Below are 21,968 nucleotides of genomic sequence, written 5' to 3' on the forward strand. Positions count from 1 at the left end.
GTTCATTTCTCTGCACAGTAGGGATGAATCGGTAGATTCTTAGATGTGAACCTCCCCCAGATTATTTCTTAATGAAGACACAACTGATGACACATAAATTTGGAGGTTATAATAATTATTTGTCTAGAATCCATAGCTTGTACCTACAAACTGCAAAATCACCTCTTTATTGACCCATCCTAAAAGTATGACAAAACATTGTCATTGATAATTTCTGTTATTTATTTAATTTACATAAATGCATTGCAAATAAGCCATCTGAAATCCTTCTAAATACTGGGATTATTCTTTTAGAGGCCCAAACTTCATTTTATTTTTAACCATTTGATTGAAAAGAATAGGCAACCATAGAAAAAAACTCAATCAAACACCTGATCTACCTGTCTGTTTTGTATAGATTCCTGAATAACTGTTTTCATTGTCAATTGCATAAAATCAAAGCATTATTACTGAGATTCAATAATAAAAAGACTTTAGGATATTTTTACCTCAGAGTATACCTCAAAGATGTCAATAAAACAAATATGTAAATAAAATGAGCATCAGAATAAAACAAGCCACGTGGATTTTTTTAAGTCTCTGAAAATATTTGGAAGTCATATTTACACTATACTGTATTCTGTTAAGTAAGAAATGGTATCATGTCTCAAATGTACATACTTCTTTTTAAAACACTGTATTCCTAGAAGATGTTAAAGGTCATCCTGACCTTGAGCAAGTCCTAGCTTCTATGCTGGTGCAGGGTCTTGCCTTGATGTTGATGACTCCTGACAGACCAGAGTAGTGGTTGCTAAAGGCTGGAGTGGCTGTGGCAATTTCTTAAAACAAGACATCATCAGAGTTCACCACATCAATTGATTCTCTTCTTTCATGAGAGATTTGCCGATAGTGTGTGATGCTGCTTGCTACCACTTACCCATAGTAGAACTTCTTTTACAATTTGCATTGGTCCTCTCAAACGCTGTATCTGATTTAGCAACTGAGTTTATCAATAATATTCTAAATCCTTTGTTGCTATTTCAATAATGTTCAGCCATTTTAAGAAACAATTTTATTTCCTTATCTGGAAGAATTAACTATTCATCTAATCCAATGTTACCAAGAAATTCCAACACATCAGTCACATATTCAGGCTCTATTTCTAAGTCCATTTTAAGGGCATTTGAAGTGATTTCCCCTACCAGAGTCTCGAGCTCCTCAAAGATCTCCATAAGGGCTGTGGCAGACTTCTCCCAAACTCATATTCCTATTGACTTTCTGTTCTCCTCCCATGACTCGCATGGCATCTAGACTCTTCACGGAATCTAGAATGTAAATGCTTTTCAGATTTTCAATGGATATTACTCAGATTTATCAGAAGAATAATGATGGCAGCCCTCACCTTATAAAACATATTTCTTAAGTGATAAGAGGTGGAAATTAAAATGATTCCTTGATCCACTTAATGCAAAATGGGTTCGACGTTAGCCTACATGAAAACACCGTAAGTTTCACTACACATCCATCAGTGCTCTCAGGTAGCCAGGTACATCATTAATGAGAAGTAATATTTTAAAAGGAGTCTTTTGTTTGTCTTCTGAAAACAAGAAGTTTGTAATACTTGGCAAGCCATGTCATAAACAAATGTACTATTATCTAGCATTGAATGTGCCATTTATAGACCACAGAGTAAATTTAAGATAATTCTTAAAGATTTTCAGAATGGTATATTAGTGAGTACAGTCCAAGAACAGAGTCATGTAAAGGGAATTCTGAATACCTGTGAGAAAACTCCAAGAAAACCAGATAAGAGCCTTGTGACCTTAGTTTCTTCAAAAACACAGGGTTGTTCTTGGAACGTGTGTTCATAATTCCCCTAGGTGTATCAGAGTGTGTCTACTTTTAGCTGTTGTTATCCATGTGCCTCTATGGAGAAACATGAGTTTGCCACATGTGGCTTGTCCTTGTGATTGAGCATCTTACTCATGTGACTCTTCTTAACTCTCAGAGTGTAAGTTGTCTGATGCTCTGGATCAAGTTGACTATTGCATAAGACTTTAGTCTGCCTCAATTGCAGGCCCTGCTCTCCCAGATTCACGCCGCTAACTAGAACTGTAAACTGTATGTGATCATGTATTAAGTGTACGAGAAGCATCATGACTGGATTATTGTTCCCCAAAAACACATAATTTAAAGTCCTAGCTTCCAAAGCAACTGTATTTGAAGATAACATTTTTAAGGAGGCAATTTAGGTCAAATGAGATCCTAAAATTGCGATCCTCAGTAGTAAGGAAGTCATTTGCAAGGCAGTGGGAACAGCACCTGCTAAGGCCGTGACTCTGGACTGTCTGCTTCCAGAACAAAAAAAAAAAAAAATGTGTCTCTGTTATATATACCCCCCAGTCTTCAATATTTTGTTATGGTGTACTGAGCTGACAAAACAGAGAAATGGGAGAAAGGATAAAATCAGACTTACAAGCTGCATTCTACCAATTTTATTTATTCTTGCTTACTCCGAGGCTTCTAAATTCAGCCCATTTGGGTGATGCATACGGAAATTCTCCATTATGATTGCCTATTTGTCAGGGTTTGCTGGTATTTCTAACAGCTTTGTTGAATTTATTTAAATGCTCTGATTTTCAGTGCACACGGGTTTATAATTCACTCGTAAATTTTGCCTCCCATAATTGCATAATATTCCTATTTATTCTGTTAATGTGTTTATTTCATTTAGTATTGTTACTTTCAGTTCCATTAATTATGGTACAATATTAATGCTGTCACTGCTGCTTTCTGTCTGTGGTTTTCTATACCCAACTTGTATATGCTGACTTTCTTAACCTTATTTTTAAGTGGTTCATGTATATATATGCATATTTAGACTGCCTTTTTACCACATACAAATATTTTCAACACAGAGAAGCCAACCTTTTCTACATCATTTAATAAATAATGGATAAATAAAAATCATCTTTTTCCATAATGCTACATATTTATGTAATGGTTTTATTGTTGCCTATATTCCACGCTTTGCTTTGTGGTTCATCTAAAGAGGCTAATGTTTATCTGTTTTCTTTCTTTTTATTTAGACGTTTTTCTGACCCTACTCTTTATTTCTACCATGGCAACTTTCTTTCCTGAAACATGTCATTCATTGTCTCTATTGGGGTGCTATTAATTTCAGGGGCCTCCTACCCTAAGAAAATTAGATTAGATCTTTCTTTTGGCTCTGTCTCTTCCAACCAGGTGAAGTATTTAGATTCATTTTAGTGAGTTCTCATCACATTAGTGACTTTTTCCTTTTCCAGTGACAAGATGCCTGCAAAGGCATCTCAATGAAAAAGGATTTGCTTTAGTTCATGATCATGTTGTCCATTGGAGAAGGAAGGAATGCTGTCAGCATGGTGCAGCTGGCCACGCTGTATCCACAATCAAGCACAAGATGGATACATCTGCGGCTCAGCTGGCTTGCTCCTTTATCTTCAGTCTGGGACCTCAACTCATGAGATCACCCTATCCACATTTAGAGTAGGTCTAAACCAAATAAACTTCTACATAAACACCCAGAGCTGTGTGTGTCTCCAAAGTGACCCCAAGTGTAGTCAAATTGACAATTGAGACCACTTCACCTATCAATACACTCTACAAAAACCAACCAAACAAACAAAAGATCCCTTAAGCTCTTCTTTGATGGTTTAGTGTTAGAATTCCAGACAATTATTGTTCCCACTGCAACATAGTTCTTTATTAATTTTTGTTGTAAGCTTCTGTTGTTTTTTGTGGTATCCTACAGTATTAATTTAACATAAATGCTACTGCTCTCATTGGCCACCACTTGCCTCTTCATTATCTGTATTAAAATTGCTTTTTTACTTAATCTTTCATGTGGAAGCTTTCTTCTTCTAGTCCTTTTCTAATAAGACAAGTAAAGAACGTGCTTCTTAACATCCAGCCCCAATGAATGAAGATATATTTCTTACATGATGTGAAGTAACTGCCATGACGTATCATCCTCTTTCTCCTGTCAAACTCACAGTTTTAGCATACACTTGGCTGATGCAAAGTCTTCCACAAAGAATAAGCTGTTAACCCAGGACTCTGTGTTATCATACCATGAAGAATAGTGTTGTATGTAGGCACAATGGTAGACATTCTCATCTTTCGCATTGTAGAACTAGCTTGTTCTTTTCTCCTGAATGACTGGAAAATATTTTTTCTTTAAAAATGAATTCTGATTGACACATAAACCTGTTGATATTTATGCGGTAAAATGTAATATCTGAATTCATGTATACCTTGGATAATGGTCAAGTTGAGATAATTATCATATCTATCACCTTAAAATTTTATTATTTCCTTAAGATGAATGCATTAAATTCCTCTCGTCTATTTCAAGATATGTAATGCATTACTGTCAATTGTATTCACCCCGCTGTAGCATATAATACCAGAACACATTCTTCCTATTAAACAATAATAGGATACCTGCTGAGTTCAGCAAGATTCTCAGGGCTTGGTATAACAGTTTTGTGTTTACTTTTTTGAGCTCCTTGCAGAATCTGTAGACAATCTTTTGTCAGATCAGGGAAATTTTAATCTTTTGTTTGTCTCTTGTATCTTTTATTTCCCCACTGCTGCTCTGTAATTTGCTTGTTATACAACAGAAATGTGTGAGCCAAATCTGTTGTGGTGTTGATCATGGTTCTCATTCTTTGGGGTTTTGTTTTGCTACTGAGATTGTTTCATCCACCTTATCCTTCTGGCCTCAGATTCACTCATTTTCCTTCCCGTGTATCCACCACATTTGAGACTGTGAAATAATGGCTTATTTGCTTTCCTTAGAGAAACTGTGTGATTTCACTGCATCAATTTTTATTTTTAAACTAAATCCAGCATAGCTAGAGAGATAGCTCAGCAGTAAGAGCACACATTGCCTCAGCAGAAGACTCAAACATGGTTCCCAGCACCCATGTCAAGCATCTCAGTACTGCCTGTAACTCATGTCTAGAGGACCTGACAACTCTGACCCTCGCAGGCACCCATAGTCACATGGGCATTCCCACATAGAAACATACAACACATAATTGAAAACAATAGAATTTAAACCATTAATGTTTAAATCTGGTTAAACATGTCCATCTCTCCAAACATTATTCTTTCTTTATTATGAAAACATTCAAAAATCACTTCTCCTAGCTTTATAAAATATATAGCACATACCTTTTGTCTATGGCTTGAAATGACTCAGTGAGAAGAAGCACAATCTAAAAGTACTTTTAAAAGACCAGAAATTAATGAAGAGAATCCCTGGGAAGTGAGGCATCTTGGGTGGAGCTAGCAATTACCACCCCATGTCTGATGAGTTCCCACCATGCTCTAAGAGCAGCAAAGTGGGAAAGTGTGAGGTGAAGAATCACAGAGAACAGAGCAGACAATCTAAAGTCTTATAGCCACTGAAGTCTTTGACATCAACTGAGTGAAACAGGGAGCTACCGTAGAGATCTGAGTGATGAGTCACATCCAATTAAGTTTAAAATAATTACTGCTACGTAGAAAGTCAATGGAAAAGGAGAATGGTTGAACTACTGAAACTCTACAGTAATCCAGATCAGAAATGAGGGTGATAACACAGGGTAATAATGCAGGGATCAGTTTGCTAGCAGTTTTCTAGCAGGATTCATGCTTAGCAAGCACAAGGAACTGGGTTCGATCATCAAATGGAAAAGATATAATAGATCAGCTGACACGATAGGAGGTTGCAGAGAGCAGTCAGATTTCAAACATGTGCTACAAGTAGAGGAGTTGGTTACGATTTGGAGCCACAAATGGTTTCAAAGAATGAAGCTGATTTCTGTAATCAGACCTCAAAATAGCTGAGAAAGAATATAATACATTCCACAAATGAAAAAATAAAATAAATTTAGAGAGGAATATAACTATTTAGCTAGGACTGGGTGGACAGAGAGGGTATGAGCCCAGTCACTGAGACTATGTTAATATTCTGTTTGCTGTGTTTGTCTCATGAGAAACTGACTTGTGGATGAAGAATAGATCTGGAGAAAAAGATCAGAGCCTGATTTTGACAGATGTTGGAGGTATCACACATCCAACTCAGTGTGGCATAGAGCTTCATCTAGACATTGGAATAGAGGTCTGTTTTGAAGATACAAGGTTACTGGATTAAAGACAACACTGACTGTTCTGAGACAGTATGGAATGATCTAGGATCTAGAATTAATATGGGGAGAAAGACATCCAAATTCTAAGTACTAAGGATCCAACATTCAAGGATCGTGAAGAAGCTCACCCACTAGAAAGATAAAATACAGCAAGAAATAGATTCACAACATCTTTGGAGAAATGGAATTAGATCCAGAGAATCCTACTCAAGAAGTGTCCCTTGAAAATGGAGAAAAGAAATGGGGCAGAAACCGACTAAAATGTGAGAAAAGGAGTGTAAAGGCAGAAGATGCTAGAAATAACAGCATGTTGGACGGTTGGATAGAATAAATCAATAGCAGATGGGAAATTGATGATGTAAGAGATAGGCTGTAACCAGACCTTAGAATATCTCAGAAAGCATAAAATCTACTCCACAAATGAAATTGGAAAAGAGTATAACTATTTAGTTAGGATTGTGTGGACAGAGAAAGGTATGGCCCTAGTCACCAGTACAACATTACTATGCCATTGCAGTGTTTGTCTTGGAAATATAATGAGCCCAAGAGGCTGATATGTTTCAATACTTGGTCCCCTGCAGGTGGCATTCTTTTAGGAGGTTGTGAGAACTTTAGCCTATAGGCCCTGCCTGCAGGAAACAGATTGCTGGAGATTACAGCTCAGCTACGCTTCCCACTTTATCTTTGTTTCCTGGTACTCTGAGTGCAAGAAGTCCTAGCCACATGGTCCTCCTGTAAGTGTGTGTCTCTATCATGCCTTTCCCAACAGGATAAACTATATTTTCTTAAACTGTGAGTCAAAGTAATATCAACTTCTCTTGACTTTTATCAGATATTCTATCACAGAAATGGGAAATGGTACTACTACAGGATCTGGGGGGGGGGAGTCGTCTATCTCTTCTATTTCCTCTGTAAAGCCAGAGACAAAGTAGTAATTCAGCAGCATTTGCTTAGAGTCTGGGTTGGAACCAACAGAAAAAGAGAGGTATGGAAACAGACTCTCAGCTTATCGGTAAGAATAATGTAAAACATTGTATTACCATCTACTACAGGTGTCCTGACTGACTTATCTAAGCCAGTTGCTAAATGTATAGGAATTCTTACACCCAGTTGTGAAATGCAGATACTAGGTCATTTGAAATCCAGACAAATAATGCATTTTCAAAACAAAAGTAATAAATACTCATCACTGATGAGTCCACTACATTTTCCAGTCTCTGTCTGTTCATTGTCTTAGAATTCTTCACACAAGCTGCATCTATCTAATGGTGGCCCACTGTGAATCTCTTCTCAATTGTACATTTGGTGACATGATATTATGTGTTTGAAATTAACCGTCATAAAAGTCTTCACACCATGGAAATTGGAAAGAAAAAAAATCAATGCTTCACCTCTTATTTGCTTGTTTGCCTAAATGGAAGCAATAGAGAAAATGTTAGGAGTGTGGGCAAAATGTTAAATGTTAAATGTGTGGTTGTGACTGTTACACTATACAAACACAAAGTAAAGCAACTATTCACCCCATATTCAAAACCATCCTCAGGTTCAGCGAGGAAGCTACTGTGACGCTGACATCTGGGTGAAGCTCCCATAGGCATCTCCATTCTTTTACTTTTATCCTATTGTTAAGAAAAATAAAGGTAGCAACCGACATTAACGCTGGGACTATATATACTTGTTCACTAGCTCAACCATAGTAGTTGACAAACACAAAAACTTTGTCAAGAATCACTAAAAATCATTCTGTGAGAAGCTATTGTCTCTCAGTCCAATCTATAGTAAAGGTGTGTATGTGTGGTGTGTTTGTATCTATTTGTGTGTGTGTGTGTGTGTGTGTGTGTGTGTGTGAGAGAGAGAGAGAGAGAGAGAGAGAGAGAGAGAGAGAGAGAGAGAGAGTTCCCTTGTGACTACACAATTTCCCATAATTTCTAATCTTCCAGAAGTACAATGAATACCCAGACTCCAAGTATTAAGGTTGGAATTCGGCATGCCTCCACAGGCTCTTGTGCATGGATGCTTCCTGGTCTATCCATAATGTGAGGAGCTTCAATTTGATGCCACAAAACCAGTCCACCTTCCAGGATGAACTAAAATCCTCAGCAATGAGTGAAATCAATCTTTCTTCCATTAAGTAGCTTCTCTAGGGTATTTTTTTCCACAAAGATTAGAAACCAGTTAAGAAAATTGGTACCAAGAATGGAGTCATTGTGATAAATCTGACCAGGTATTTTTTAGCTTTTTTTTTTTAACTGTTTTGTGGGAGGAATATGGAAGACCTTAGAGCTATAAATCAGAGATGCTTTCAAATGTCATGAGCAGAACATAATGGGTGTTCTCTTGGGAGTTTGGAATACTGAATGGATCTGACATTATGAGACAGACATGAGCATATGGAGATCAGGTGAAGAAGCTATGGCTCAAATGTGAAATGTCCCCAAGAGCTTATGTACTTGGGCTTTTGCTCCCTACCCTGTGGTCCAGCTTTATAAGGTTCTGCAACTAATACACCAAAGGTAAAGATGACTTGTAGAAAAACTTGCTCTTGTTCTAAGTCTATCCTAGAGTTAGTTAACTCTCAGTGTTGTTAGGCTTTCTGTGTGGGATGTACATTGATGGGGCTTCTGAATTCATCTACCTGCACTACTCATTTGCAAGACTATGTGGGAAGTGAAAGTACCGTCTGACTTAAAAGCCACAGGCTACACTTCTGGTGCCCTCACAATGAAGCCTTAACAAATTTGGACCAAATGAACATTACATCCTTTGGAAGTCTAAATTTCTACCCAAATTTGGTCAAGGAGCATCATGAGATGGCAAGTTACTACCAACAACTATGAGCAATGTTCTAAGGCTGGATTTTGTTTTTGAAACCAAAGGCTATTGTCTATTACCTTAATAAGACTCAAGTTATGTGGAAAATATCCATTAGTGGTACAATGGAAATGTGTGATAACAACTGACAATAAATGAAACAGACAGAAGCACATTTAAGTTCCTTAGTGTGACATGCATTTGTTCAAGAGTATACAAGACAAGACAATTTCATTGTCACCTCATTGTCCCTACTAAAATGTCTTTGTGACAAAGACAGTTTTGATTCACAATATATTCACATGCCCTTTTTCATTCCCCAGATGCTCTTGAAATTGCCTTGCCATGTGACAGGTTTAGGACTGATAATGTGTTAGTCAAGATGAGGAAAGTTAGTTCTAAATGTATCCCCTCAGGAGCTACCTCTACAATGGTAAGTCACTGAGAGATCATAAGTGTGCCTGATGCAAATCCTTTATTTTCAACATAAATACAGCACCTATTAAGTCATTATATTACCAAGGAATCTCAAGGAATGACCAATATCTACAATTAACCTTGTTGCCACTGCTTTCCCTTCCTCCCAAAGGACAAACACACAATGCAGCATTACTTCATGAAACAACACATATACCAAGAATATAATGAATCTCTATGGTCAATTTTGTTTGATCAAACTAATCCATAATAAGTAATCTTGTGTCAGAATTTAAGGCATATAGAGGGAAAATTATTGTTTATTAATGTTTTTCAGCAATTATTAATATGAAGAATTGTATATGCAGTATATTCTACAAATGTCAATGATATTTCAAGTAATTCATTACTTAGTACTCTTTTTTAAAACATTTTTATCTAAAATAAATCTAGATCCATGGGAAGTCATAGAAGAGACAGAACACAGATAGAGCATTGAGAGTTCCTGGAAATCTGTAACCAAGGATGACAATTTCATGTAACCTTAGTACACACACACACACACACACACACCAGAAATTTTACATCAGAACAATGCTGATATGGACCTTACTCAGTAAAGCATTGCTGTGTAGGTGTGTGTGTGTGTGTGTGTGTGTCAGAGAGAGAGAGAGAGAGAGAGAGAGAGGTGCATAGGTATAAAGTTTTATGCTGTCTATTGCTTCATAGACTTCCTGTAATCACCACATAACACACATACACATACACCTTTTTATTTTTGCCCAAAGCCCTCTGTGTCTCATAGCTATCACTATTCTCCATATCTATATATTTAACATTTCTGTAACATTATATAAACACAATCATACATCATGTAGATGCTATTCATAATCCGACTAAGTTACTGCAGGTCTTAATTATTTGGGGTTTTGTTTTATCTTGTTTTTTATTGTTCAGTAGAATTACATCATCTAGATGTACAAGAGTTTGTCTGAGTGTAGACTTATTGATGGACACTTGGATTCTGTCCATGGAAAGTTGTAGCTAACTACAAATGACACCACTGAGAACATTCGTGATCAGGGATTTGCATAAGCATAGGATTTTATTTCTCTGAGCTAAATGCCAAGAGTGCAATTCCTAGGGCATAAGACAAGTGAATATTTTATTTTCAAGTGAATTGCCAGGTGACTTTTCTCAATGGTCATACTTGATCTTTCCACCAATAAGGATAATAGAAATACATCCTCCTGGTCATCTTTAGCATCTCGTCTTACTCTATTTTTATTTTTAGCCATCATATATAGGTATATGGTAGAGTCTTTTTGTGTTCCTTATGGGCACTTCTATAATGACTAATGAACAACTTTCCATGTAAATGCTTATATTCTTTTCCAATATTCTCTTTGATGAAATGTGCCTTCATAAATTTTACCCATCTTCTGATTAGATTGTTTATTCTTGTTAAGCTTCATTACATTTTCTTGATACATGTTCTTTGTTTCATATGTGTTTAACAAACATTTTTACCCAATACTCTTATTATTAACTCCTAAAATGGAATTTAAATCTAAGATTTTCACAAACTCAAATGAATGTGGATGCAGCAATTACAAATTGGCATGCAATAAAAGACTGTATAAAACAGCCATTTTCCAACTTTTTCTGAAACAAAGAGAAATTATCATTACATTTTAGGTAGAAGATGCATGAAGGTTATTGAGACCCAGTGGGAAAGTGTTACATTTCAGTCAGTGTACCTGCAACTGATTGATTAACTTTCAACACCCTAAATTGAAGACAGGGGAAAACACATCGAAGTGATTTACTTAGAAGTTCATCAAGTATGTGCCAATATAATATTTTTTTTAATCCGACAAGAATATAGGTGTCGATAAATAAGTCATTAATAAGCTAAAGAGTCTTATTTCCTGTGCATTGAAGCTTATTTAAAGATTAAGAAAGACATCAAGGGATGCATTTCTCAAAGACTAAAGGGTAATGTTAATGTGCTCTAATGTGCTAAGTGTTTACTCTCAATGACAAAAGGTCTAATGCAACAGAGACTAGTGAAAGGAAAGCATTTTATCAGCTAACAGACATCCAGACCTTGTGTAATCTAATAAGTATCAGGAACTATTATCACTGTTACTAAATTAAAAACTGATAGGAAAAGGCAAATTACTTTATAAGAATGGTAAAATGGATATTTGCTTATTACCTTAAAAAAAAAAAAACAAAATAGCCCTCTAGAGTACTTTCAAGAACAGAATACTTTAGTAATTAAAACAAAATTATATTTAATGGATCAGATTGTGTACATATGCAGATAAAGCAGAATATAATGAAGCATAATGATGAAAATGGAATACAGTGTTATTGCTGAGACCTCGTTTCATATTATCAAACTCCAGACAAACAGTAATAATAAAGATAATGACTGTAACAGATGTGCTCACCTTGCGTCAGTGAGAAAGTTAATATCATTTTTAGTTGTTCTAAGGTCAGCTGTTAACTTTCCTACATGGGTGCAAAAACTAGACATTCCTTTAAAATACTATCAAAGTGAGAATGTGCTCCTTTCCACTTTTAGGGATGGACCACACATCTGCCTTCAACCCCTTCTATCTCAACAAGAATCCCTCTTTTAAATCTTAGAAAAATGTTTCCTTACTGAAGGAAACTTAAGTTACAGAAATGTCTGGATGCCTGACCTCCATATCCCAAAAGGAAAAGCTATTCTGTTACTTTCCAAATTTCCTGAATAGTGAATGCCTTGTGTTTACTTCTAGATTTAGTAACACAGAAACAGGACACCCGCCCACATCTACACATGGAGTTGGAGTCATTAACAACAAAAGCTGTCAATCAACCACAGTCCAAAACCATCCTTCAGAGTTCTTGGCACTCCATACCTATCAAGAGCACACTATCCTATCACTTACCCATATTTCAAAGACACAAGCTTCGATGAGCAAATCAGTTAGCTTGCATTGTGCTCGGACTGCAGAGAAGGGTTCATGTCACCACTCAAGCAGGGAAAACAAGGGTTTCAACGTTTTAATGAGCAGGAGCCAGGGAGAGAAAGTCATTTTAAAGGTCCCAGTATTTCTTCATTGATTTATTTATTTTATTACTGACTCTTCAGTATCTCTTTTTTAAGCCTTATGAGAGGTAGACACAGAAATTCCACCATGAAACATGTTATTTTTTAAGGTAAAATCAACAACAACAACAACAAAAGGTCTCTTAATTGCACAAATGGAGAAAGATCATTGATCTTAAGGAAAACTTTGAAGTCACCAGAAGGCAATGAATGTTTTAGAAAAGACAATTCAGACACTTGTACTGGAGTGTAGAAATACAAGCCATCCCTGTGCAGAGAAAGGAAAGAATAAAGGAAGGTGCAGAGAGGCAGAGAGGGTGTCTCTTCAGGTTCTGCAGAGTGGATGCAGTTCATGCCTTCTTTGGGGGAATTTCAGCTTAGTTGGTTGGTTTACTTTAGTCTGATTATTATCTTGTTTTGCTGACATTTTCAGTCACTGAAGGTGTGACATAAAAAATAAATGCCAGCAATACCTTCAGTTCATTTTGGAGGAGGGCCTGGGCTAGATTGTTAATGGTTCCTATAGTGTGTTCTCAAAGACAGTTAAGCCAGAGTGCGCTGATGGGAGCCTGCAAGGTTTCATACCACAAAACCTTGTATGGTTTCCCCCTTAAGAAACAAGCATTCCAGTGATGCAATCTTGGGCCTTTCACAAAGCAGGCTCAGAACTCCCTGCCCTCTCTTAGTGACAATGGTAACTGAGCTCAGGCCCCATAGCCCTGGTGGGAGGTGTCAGGCTGGCGGGGGTCTGGGCCAGAGGCCAAATCAGAACTGTGAAATGCAGAGCAGTCGGATCTCATAGTTCATTGTTAATTAACTCTCATGGTGTTTCCTTTCATCTCTGTGAACTTATGGTATAGCCCCGATAAAATACATGCTTGATCTCAGCTCTGTGTAAAAGCTCTGACCTAAACCAAGAACAAAAGAAAAAAGTCAAGGCCACCACCCATGTGAACAAGGACATCTGGTCTTAGAAGACAGGTGTCTTCTAAGGTCACTGAGATGGTGGGGGAGAGGGTGGTTAGGAGTTGCTTGGCCAGTGCTTTGTTGTAAAAGTGTCAAGTAGAAGTACCAGGCAGTACACAGACCTCCCAGGAGGGAAATGGCTAAAGAGAGAACTGTGTAAGAACCCAATAGCCTTAAAGAATTTCAGAAGCCAAACATCTGCAAACTTACAGTCAGTAAAAATGTTTTATTTACTAGGAACCATAGGCTGGCAGCCTTGGAGCTGGGTGTTTTGGTTTGTTTTGCTTTAATTTGGTTGGCATACAAAGTAATGGATTTCATTAAAGCATAATGTGTGTGTGTGTGTGTCTGTGTCTGTGTGTGTGTCTGTGTGTGTATGTGTCTGTGTGTGTGTCTGTGTGTGTGTGTCTGTGTGTGTGTGTCCGTGTGTGTGTGTGTGTCTGTGTGTGTGTGTCTGTGTGTGTGTGTCTGTGTGTGTGTGTCTGTGTTGTGCACATGCATGTGTTCATGTTCAATCTGTGTGTGGTGAGGGACATGTGTGTGAATGCCTTCATACTTGCGGGCAGGTGTGTGTAGAGCCCAAAGATAGCATCAGATATCTTTATCAATCTCTCTCCTCTCTACTCATTCAGGCAAAGTCGCTTGACAATCCCAGTCCTCACCAATTCCTACTAGTCTGTCTATGCGGTTTGCCCCTGGATCCCTGTCTCTGCCCATGAGTACTGGGATCATGGGCAGCTATCACAGCTGCCTGACTTTTACATGGGTACTGCAGATCCTAACTCAGTTCTCACACTTACGCACCAATTGTTATCCACAGAGCCATTCCCATGGGTGCTTCAGGGGGATTTTGTATTATGACACTCATATGCATGTGACAATCTGATATGTTCACCATTAGCCTTCCCCACTACCTTCCCATGTTCTGATCCCTCACTCGTTCACTATTTATTCCATGACCCTCTCTTTCCCTGCTCCCTGAAGGTCTCTGCTTCCCCTTTCATCGACTTCTTTCTACTTCCATCACATGTGCATACACATGCACAAATGCAAATACACATAATTCATTTTGCATATAGAAGATGTAGTATTCATCTAAGTCTGCTTCCTTTCACTTAATATAATGGTCTTCACATTCATCTATTTTCCTGCAAGTATAGTGATTTCATTTTTCTCTATGGTTGTATCAAATTCCATGTGTATAGGCTGGGTGGCATGTATAGACTGGGTGGCATGTATAGGCTGGGTGGCATGTATAGGCTGGGTGGCATGGGCTGAGATCTCAGAAATGTGGTTTCACTGTCATGGGGTTGACATTGGCTGGGCTGTGTTCCCTCCAGGCACGCACAGAGTTTCTGTCTTTCCTCTTCTAGCTCCTGGTGGCTGTCTGAACTCCTTGTTTGCTCCCTCATCCCTTCAATTCCTTCTTTCTTTTACATGGAATCTTTTGAGTGAAGTCTCCTTATGCCTCTCCCATAAAGTAACATGCGATTACATTAAGATCTACCCAGATTAGCCAAGATAATCTCCCCTACTCCAATACACTAAACTTAATCATTGTATGGAAACCTTTTCCTTCTTTTTTCCATACAAAGAAACATTGAGAGATGTGGGACTTGAGACAGGATATCTGGTGGGAGACCACTTTTCAATTGAACAGACAGGAGAGTACATTCTAGGCAGAATATGAGGCATGAATAAATATTCAGTAACATAAGAGGGCTTGAAGGACTTTAGGAAGAGCAGAGTTTAATGTGGCTGGGTGCTGTTTACAAGATTGGACTTGGAGAAGAAAGATGTTCCTTCTGTACAACAGAGATCTGTCAGGGCTGGTAATGGATGGAGCCCATCATCAGAGTGCTTCCTATTGTGCATGGAGCCAATACTCAGCACCATACAAAACAGACATGGGGATTTGAGCCCTAACTCCAGCATTTGAGAAGTGATTGACAGTAGCAGAATAAGAAGCACAAGGTCATTCTTAGCTCTGTAGTGAATTCTAGCCCAGCCTGGGTTACAGAAGACCATGTCTGGTGGTTGAGGAGAGCAGGTATTCACTTGCAATTCAGAGGAGAACAGCAAAGGGGCCAGGTAGCTCCTGTGTTCTGAGCACTGGGGCTTCTCAAAAGATACCGGAGTTGGCATACTCTAACAATCTTGCAGGTCTCTGTGCAGGGACCTTGAGCCCTGGTGACTGGTCCTTTTGGAAGAACACAGAGATAAGAGGTATCTGCTCAGCTGCAGCGTCTTGGCTGAGCCACTTAGACATTCCCCTCGGAACGAGGGTGAGATTTGGGTTTGGAATAAGCTAGCACACGTAAGCATCCTCTGGAGCTCCTTGCTCACAAATGAGCAAATAGGTTGCAGAAAAGCACCTATCCTTCTCAGTCACAGCAATCACCACCCTCCCCTCTCCTTTTTCCAAATCAAAGAGCAGTGGCTGACAGGTCTAAATATCAACATTGTTTTTCCCTTAATGGCTTTGATTTCCTTAGGTGAGAAAGAAACTAAGAGGAGAATACGCTGAAAGGAGGGTAGAGGGGAAATGAAAGGCATAAGGTATGGGGAGAGGGTCACAGGAGCAAGTTCACTTTACTCTGTATGTGCCGGGAACTGTCCACGCTATGCACAAAACAGCAGTGAGCAAGAAACAGAAACGGACGTTCTAAAAGCTTGATGTTGATAGCCTTGTGTTCTCATTGAAGTTTTTCCCCCGTGCCATGCTCTTACTTGTACTCTCCTTAGGCCCCACAGGAGGGGCCATGAAACGTGGGTTGCATGCAGAGAAGGTTAAGCCCCCCCTGAAGCAGACAGAAGCAGAAATGCAGATCTATCGAAAACGTCTCTAGATGTGCCTTGCCCAAAGACCCGTGTTTTCTACAGCTACTCACTTAAGACTCCAGTCTGCAGTCAGATGTTCTCCTGAAACCCTACCCAAGCAAAGCAGAGGAATCCCAAGGATAAATAGAGGGAAGGTTCCTGAGTGTGGCCGGCACTTTTGGCCATGCTAAGCGATAGGGACTTGGCTGGATAGCCTTGGTTATTTATAGAGCAACTGAAGACTAAAGCAAGCTGCGACTGCAGATGGCTGGGCCAGATGATCTGTCACGGTCCCTTCCAACTCCATTTATTTTGTGATATTTTATTTTTAATTTTTGTCCTCGTATCTGTCACAAGGACTAACAAGTGAACCATTATTAAGAATAAGAAAAGAAAATGAAATATTTTGTGCAATAATGTCAATGGGATAATAAGAAGGAACAAATGTATCTTTTAAAGGAAGAAGTGATTATATTCCTGGTTTGAGAACTCTTAATTAGCCGAGGACATCTTCCAGTCAGTTGTGCTTTCTATTATTATTATTATTATTATTATTATTATTATTTCTCTCATATATTATACCTAATCTCTGTTTCCCCTCCTAACTCTCCCCTCAGTCCCTCCTTGCCTCCCCTTTCCCCATCCACTCGTCGTCCTCTCCCCTTCAGAAAAGGGCAGTCCTCCCAAGAATGACAACCAAACATGGAATATCAAGATGCAATAGGACTAGGTACCTCCTCTCATATTAAGATTCGACACAGCAACTCAGGAGAAGAACAAGGATTTCAAAACCAAGCAAAAGTGTCAGAAACAGCCCCCACTCCCTTTGTTAGGAGACCCACAAAAACACCAAGCTACACAACCATAATATACATGCAGAAGTCCTAGGTTAGACCCATTCAGGCTCCCTGGTGGTTGGTTCAGTCTCTTTGAGAACCTACACATCCAGATTTGTTGATCTTGTGAGTTTTCATGTGATATCCTGGACCCCTCTGGCTTCTACAATCCTTTACCCCCTTCTTCACTGAGCTCACCTAATCTTTGGCTGTGGGTCTCTCCATCTGTTGCATCATCTGGATGGAGCCTCTCTGATGGTAATTATGGTAGGCTTCAGTCTACAAGAATAGCAGAACATCTTTAGGAATCATTTCTTTACTTTTTTTTTACAGGTGAGTTTGGTATTATCCTAGGTCTCTGGGCAACACTGCCTCTGGTTTCTGGTCCTCCAGACAGTGTCAGCAGTGGAGTGGGCTCCTTCTCCTGGCATATGTGATTTCTATAGCCATAAAATCACAAAGAGCCTGAAGACATGAGAATAATCCCCTTGCTTTATAGAAAAGGAAAGTGTCCCAAAAAAGCAATATGGAAGGCCGTGTGTCAACTGTTTGTCCAATGGCTACTTACCAATACGCAGTTCAAATTATTTTAATACAGATTGTAGTCTTCATTAAGCAGCTCCTAGAAAATTCTAGGCCCAGGAAAAACTTAAAATAGATGCATGTGACGTAGTAAATGCATATGATTTGTGATCGGGGTAGAATTTTTATATAAATTCACATAAAAATTAATGATTATCTATTAAGACAATTTCTCCTAACTCATAAGCTAGACCTAGGAGCTATTTAACTCTTTTACAACAAGAATAAAGTACTGAAGTAAATTATGGTCTCCATGGTATATTATATTATGTCTTATTTAAATAATTTCTGAGGAAATGCATCTTAAATCTGGAGCTTGGCTTCTATTTGACTTTCTCTTGGGATTCAAGGGATAATCTGGCAATGAAATAACCCAGCTAGAAATTTCATTCATCTGCATAAGAATAAGGAAAATATTTTATTTGAGGTATAAAAGGATTAAGTTTTTTTTCTGGGTGCTGTTGCTTTTAGGAGGAATATGAGATTTTTCGTTTAAGAAGTATCTTCATCAATTTGAATGATAAGAATTTACCAAGTTGTTGCTTGACATATATGTCCAGAGTGGAAACAAAGCATTGAGTGTACCAAACTCCAGCATTCGGTGAGACAATGGGCATCTCTATTCCATAAACATCACTGAGTCACTCCAAAGACTGCGTGCTTTAAAAGAGTCCCAATGAATGGACTCCTCAGAAACCAAGAGACTTCTCCCAACAGTTACACTAACCGTGTAAGGCAGCACATACTGTATGTAACTAGTTGAATACAGCCATTTCACAGTATATTTCATACTTCAGAATATCATGTTGTATACAATAAGTGTAGCAAGTATAACTGTATATGCCATTTAAGATAAACGAATAAAAGTGGCAAGATGGCTCAATAGTTAGAGGTGTTTGCATGCAAACCTAATGACAGGAGTTCAATATCTTAATTCCACAAGGTGACAGGAGAGAACCAACTCCCAAAAGTTGTCCTTTGTCACCTGCACACACACACACACACACACACACACACACACACTGTAATAAATAAATAAAATAAACAAGTATCTTTGTGAAAGGGCTTCAGTCTCTCTTCTCCCTACTAAACAAAACAATATGCCAATCATTCCATAAATCATATCAAACATCTTACAAACCTAACTAGAAAGGCGATATTTTTCCATCACTCCAGCAGCCTCTTGCTCAATAGCCTTTATTTAGCTATGGTCTCTCTTCAATCCAATGCAAAAAGCAGAAGGGACAGCCAGGCATCGGCCTTGCAGAAAATCTATTATTACCTCCCCAGGAAGCATCAGTCTTTATTTATGAAGAAAATCAATGTCCACAAGAGCCTCTTAGCAATAGCCCGAGGAGAGAAAGATACATTATTACTGTGATAAAATAACTTTGGGTTGAAAAGAACGGTAAAGAAAATTAACATTTATCGAGTTCCTTCAATTAGCTGATACTTGACATATTCATTTAATCCTCACTAAAATGCCTTCATGTACCCATTTTGTGAAAATAGGAAGAAACTTTACAATAGATAATAGTCTGGGCCATAGATAATAAAAGCTATGGGTAGAAACCCAGGTTTCTGCTCACCATGGTTGCGTCCTGAATCATCTAGAGATTTTTCCCATCAAATAACATGAGCTTTCAGAATACAAGGAGTCACCTTCTCTTTGCATTACGAACAAAACATGTGGATGAAGAAATGTGAGATTCCTTTAGTTATAATTACGGTTAGTTTCAGAATTATTTACCCACAGGTTTCAATGATTCTGTGACCATGACCCTCCAGCCACCATTAAGGAAAGTCCCAGATGGCTCATTCCACCTCCCACTCGGTGACCCTTGCCACATCAGACCTTTTGTTTGTCTTACAAGGAGACCAATATTTGCTGCAAGTTCCCTGGGGGCCATTAGAGTTAGGCAGGGCTGTGCATGTTCTCTAAATGAATTTTACTCAACAATAATAGAACGTTTAACAAGGCAACAAAAAACTCGTGACTTATAAGAGCTTCTAGCTGATAGGGAGTCTATGACCTCCACCCAGGCCCTCGGGTAGCTGAAATTATACAGTATCTGTCACGAGTTTAGGCATGGTGCTTTATGTATTTGCTACAAGGAAGATTTTCCCCTAAATGGAATGCACCCGAGAGAGAGACTTTTTTGGACTACTTTTTAAAAATATATTTAGCATAACATTTATTGTTACTATTGAAAGAGAAACAAAGCCTTAGAAATTATAGGCTGTGTAAACTTATGGAAATGTTTCACATGCTATGTGATACACTACAGCAAGCCAATCAGAAGTGAGTGTGTGTGTTTGCATATGTGTATATGCCTGTGTGTGTTTGTGTGGATGTGTATTTGTGTGTGTGCATGAGCGTACATATGTGTGTGAGCATGTGTATGCCTATGTGTGTCTCTATACATGTGTGTGTACATATGTGTATATGGATGTATATGCCTTTGTGTATGCATGTATGCATGCACACATGTAGTATGCCTGTGTGTGTCTGTGTGCATGTGTGTATCTGTGTGTGTACATGCATGTGCATATGAATGTCCCTGTGTGTTTGTGTGAATGTATGCCTCTGTCTGTGCATGTGTATGGGCACACATCTACGCCTGTGTGTGTCTGTGTGTATGTGTGTATGTGTGTGCGCACAAGCATATATCTTTGTGTGTGTGTGATTCTGTTCTCATACCTTGTATTTTCCTGGGCTGTAAATACTGATGACTAACAATGAAAACTGCTTCCCAAAACCTTTTCTCTGTGCATTTCCAGATCACAGCTGGCTGAAATAAAGGAGTATATTTGTGGGCATATTTGGAATACAGAATTAAATAGAAAAAATGGTCAGATTTGGTCATGGAGAGGAACGGGGACCAGCATGCCCTCTTTCTCCTGTGTTGCACTCTTACCTTTACTTCCTGGCTGCTATGTGTGACTGTGCAGTGCCCCAGCTTCATAGCCACAGGCAATGAACCAGAGACATTGGCTGCTCCAAGCCTGTCCTGGTCTGACGAGACACGGAAGCTCAGCTTGAACAACCCATGCCCAGACTTCCTGGCGAATAGAGCATCTTCCTTGATGCCCAAACTTTCACTTCCCAACCAACCTCCTCTTCTCCAGATGCTTTCATAGTTGATAAGACTAATTCTTATACTCTGTTTTTTTTTTTTTCACTCCTCTCAATCAAGTCCTGAGCTTTGTACATACTGGGTGGTGCTCTACCACTGAGCTACACTCCCAACGCTTTTTAATTTATTTTTATTTCATACATATTGCTGTCTTTTTCCAAATGGACTTGGTATATATGGTTACATACATTACATAGTAATTATAATTTGTTATCACTTAAAAATAATAAATTTAATCAAAATTTAGGTTTTTTGAAGTAAATGCCTAGATCATTTGCTATGTCCTCAGTACTCAGCATTGTCTCAGACACAACATATTTGCTTACTCCTGGTCAAGTGGAAAATGACTGACACACAAACCTTCTGATACCTTAAAGTGTTGCTCCACTCAACAGAGCCAAGCCTCTACTGTTCAGGTAAATGACATTAAATATCAAAGACTCTTATGTTAAATATTCAATTTTTTTATTGACAGTTCAGGTAACACGTACCGAAACGATTGTGAATGAGGACAGCACAGGGCTCCTCTCCTGAGGAAGACAAATATGGCTTCCCCTGATTTCTCTAGGTGTCAGCTCACACAACCACACACCTCCATGCATTCCTGCTGCCTATCCCCCACTTCCCCACTTCCCGGTGTCTGGACTCTGTGTCTTACTGGAAGATGAATTCAACAGCTGTGCTCAGCCGTTTCCTAGGAATACACAGCTTCCTATGCGTCAGCCTCTCCCTGGCCCCACAGTCCACTCCCCTTCCCTGGCATGATGGAAGGCCAAAAGACGTCATGCTTAATTTTCTCTACCTTCAACTTTACAATGCCTCATCCTCCAATGCCCCCCCAAAGCAAGTTTGTGTCTTAGTAAGTTCCATAACAGTGAAATGTTTATCTTCATTTACCTAGCAGCACTTAAAAGTAAAGAGATTTTACATTAAAATCTAGAAGCTCAGGATGCCTTAAAATAGCTTATATTCTAAAATAGCAGCAAGTGAGAAGCTGGCAGTCTACTGTTTCTTGTTCCCAGCTTCCCTGCCACTTCACATCATACCTACCCTGTAATTTACCTGACTGTGGGGTAAAAGAAATGTGGACTATTACCTAGTCTTGCGGCTGACCCTGTGTTTATTCTCCTGCCCA

This window comes from Grammomys surdaster, unplaced genomic scaffold, assembly GCF_004785775.1.
Source record: "Grammomys surdaster isolate TR1022 unplaced genomic scaffold, NIH_TR_1.0 139, whole genome shotgun sequence".
Taxonomy (NCBI): domain Eukaryota; kingdom Metazoa; phylum Chordata; class Mammalia; order Rodentia; family Muridae; genus Grammomys; species Grammomys surdaster.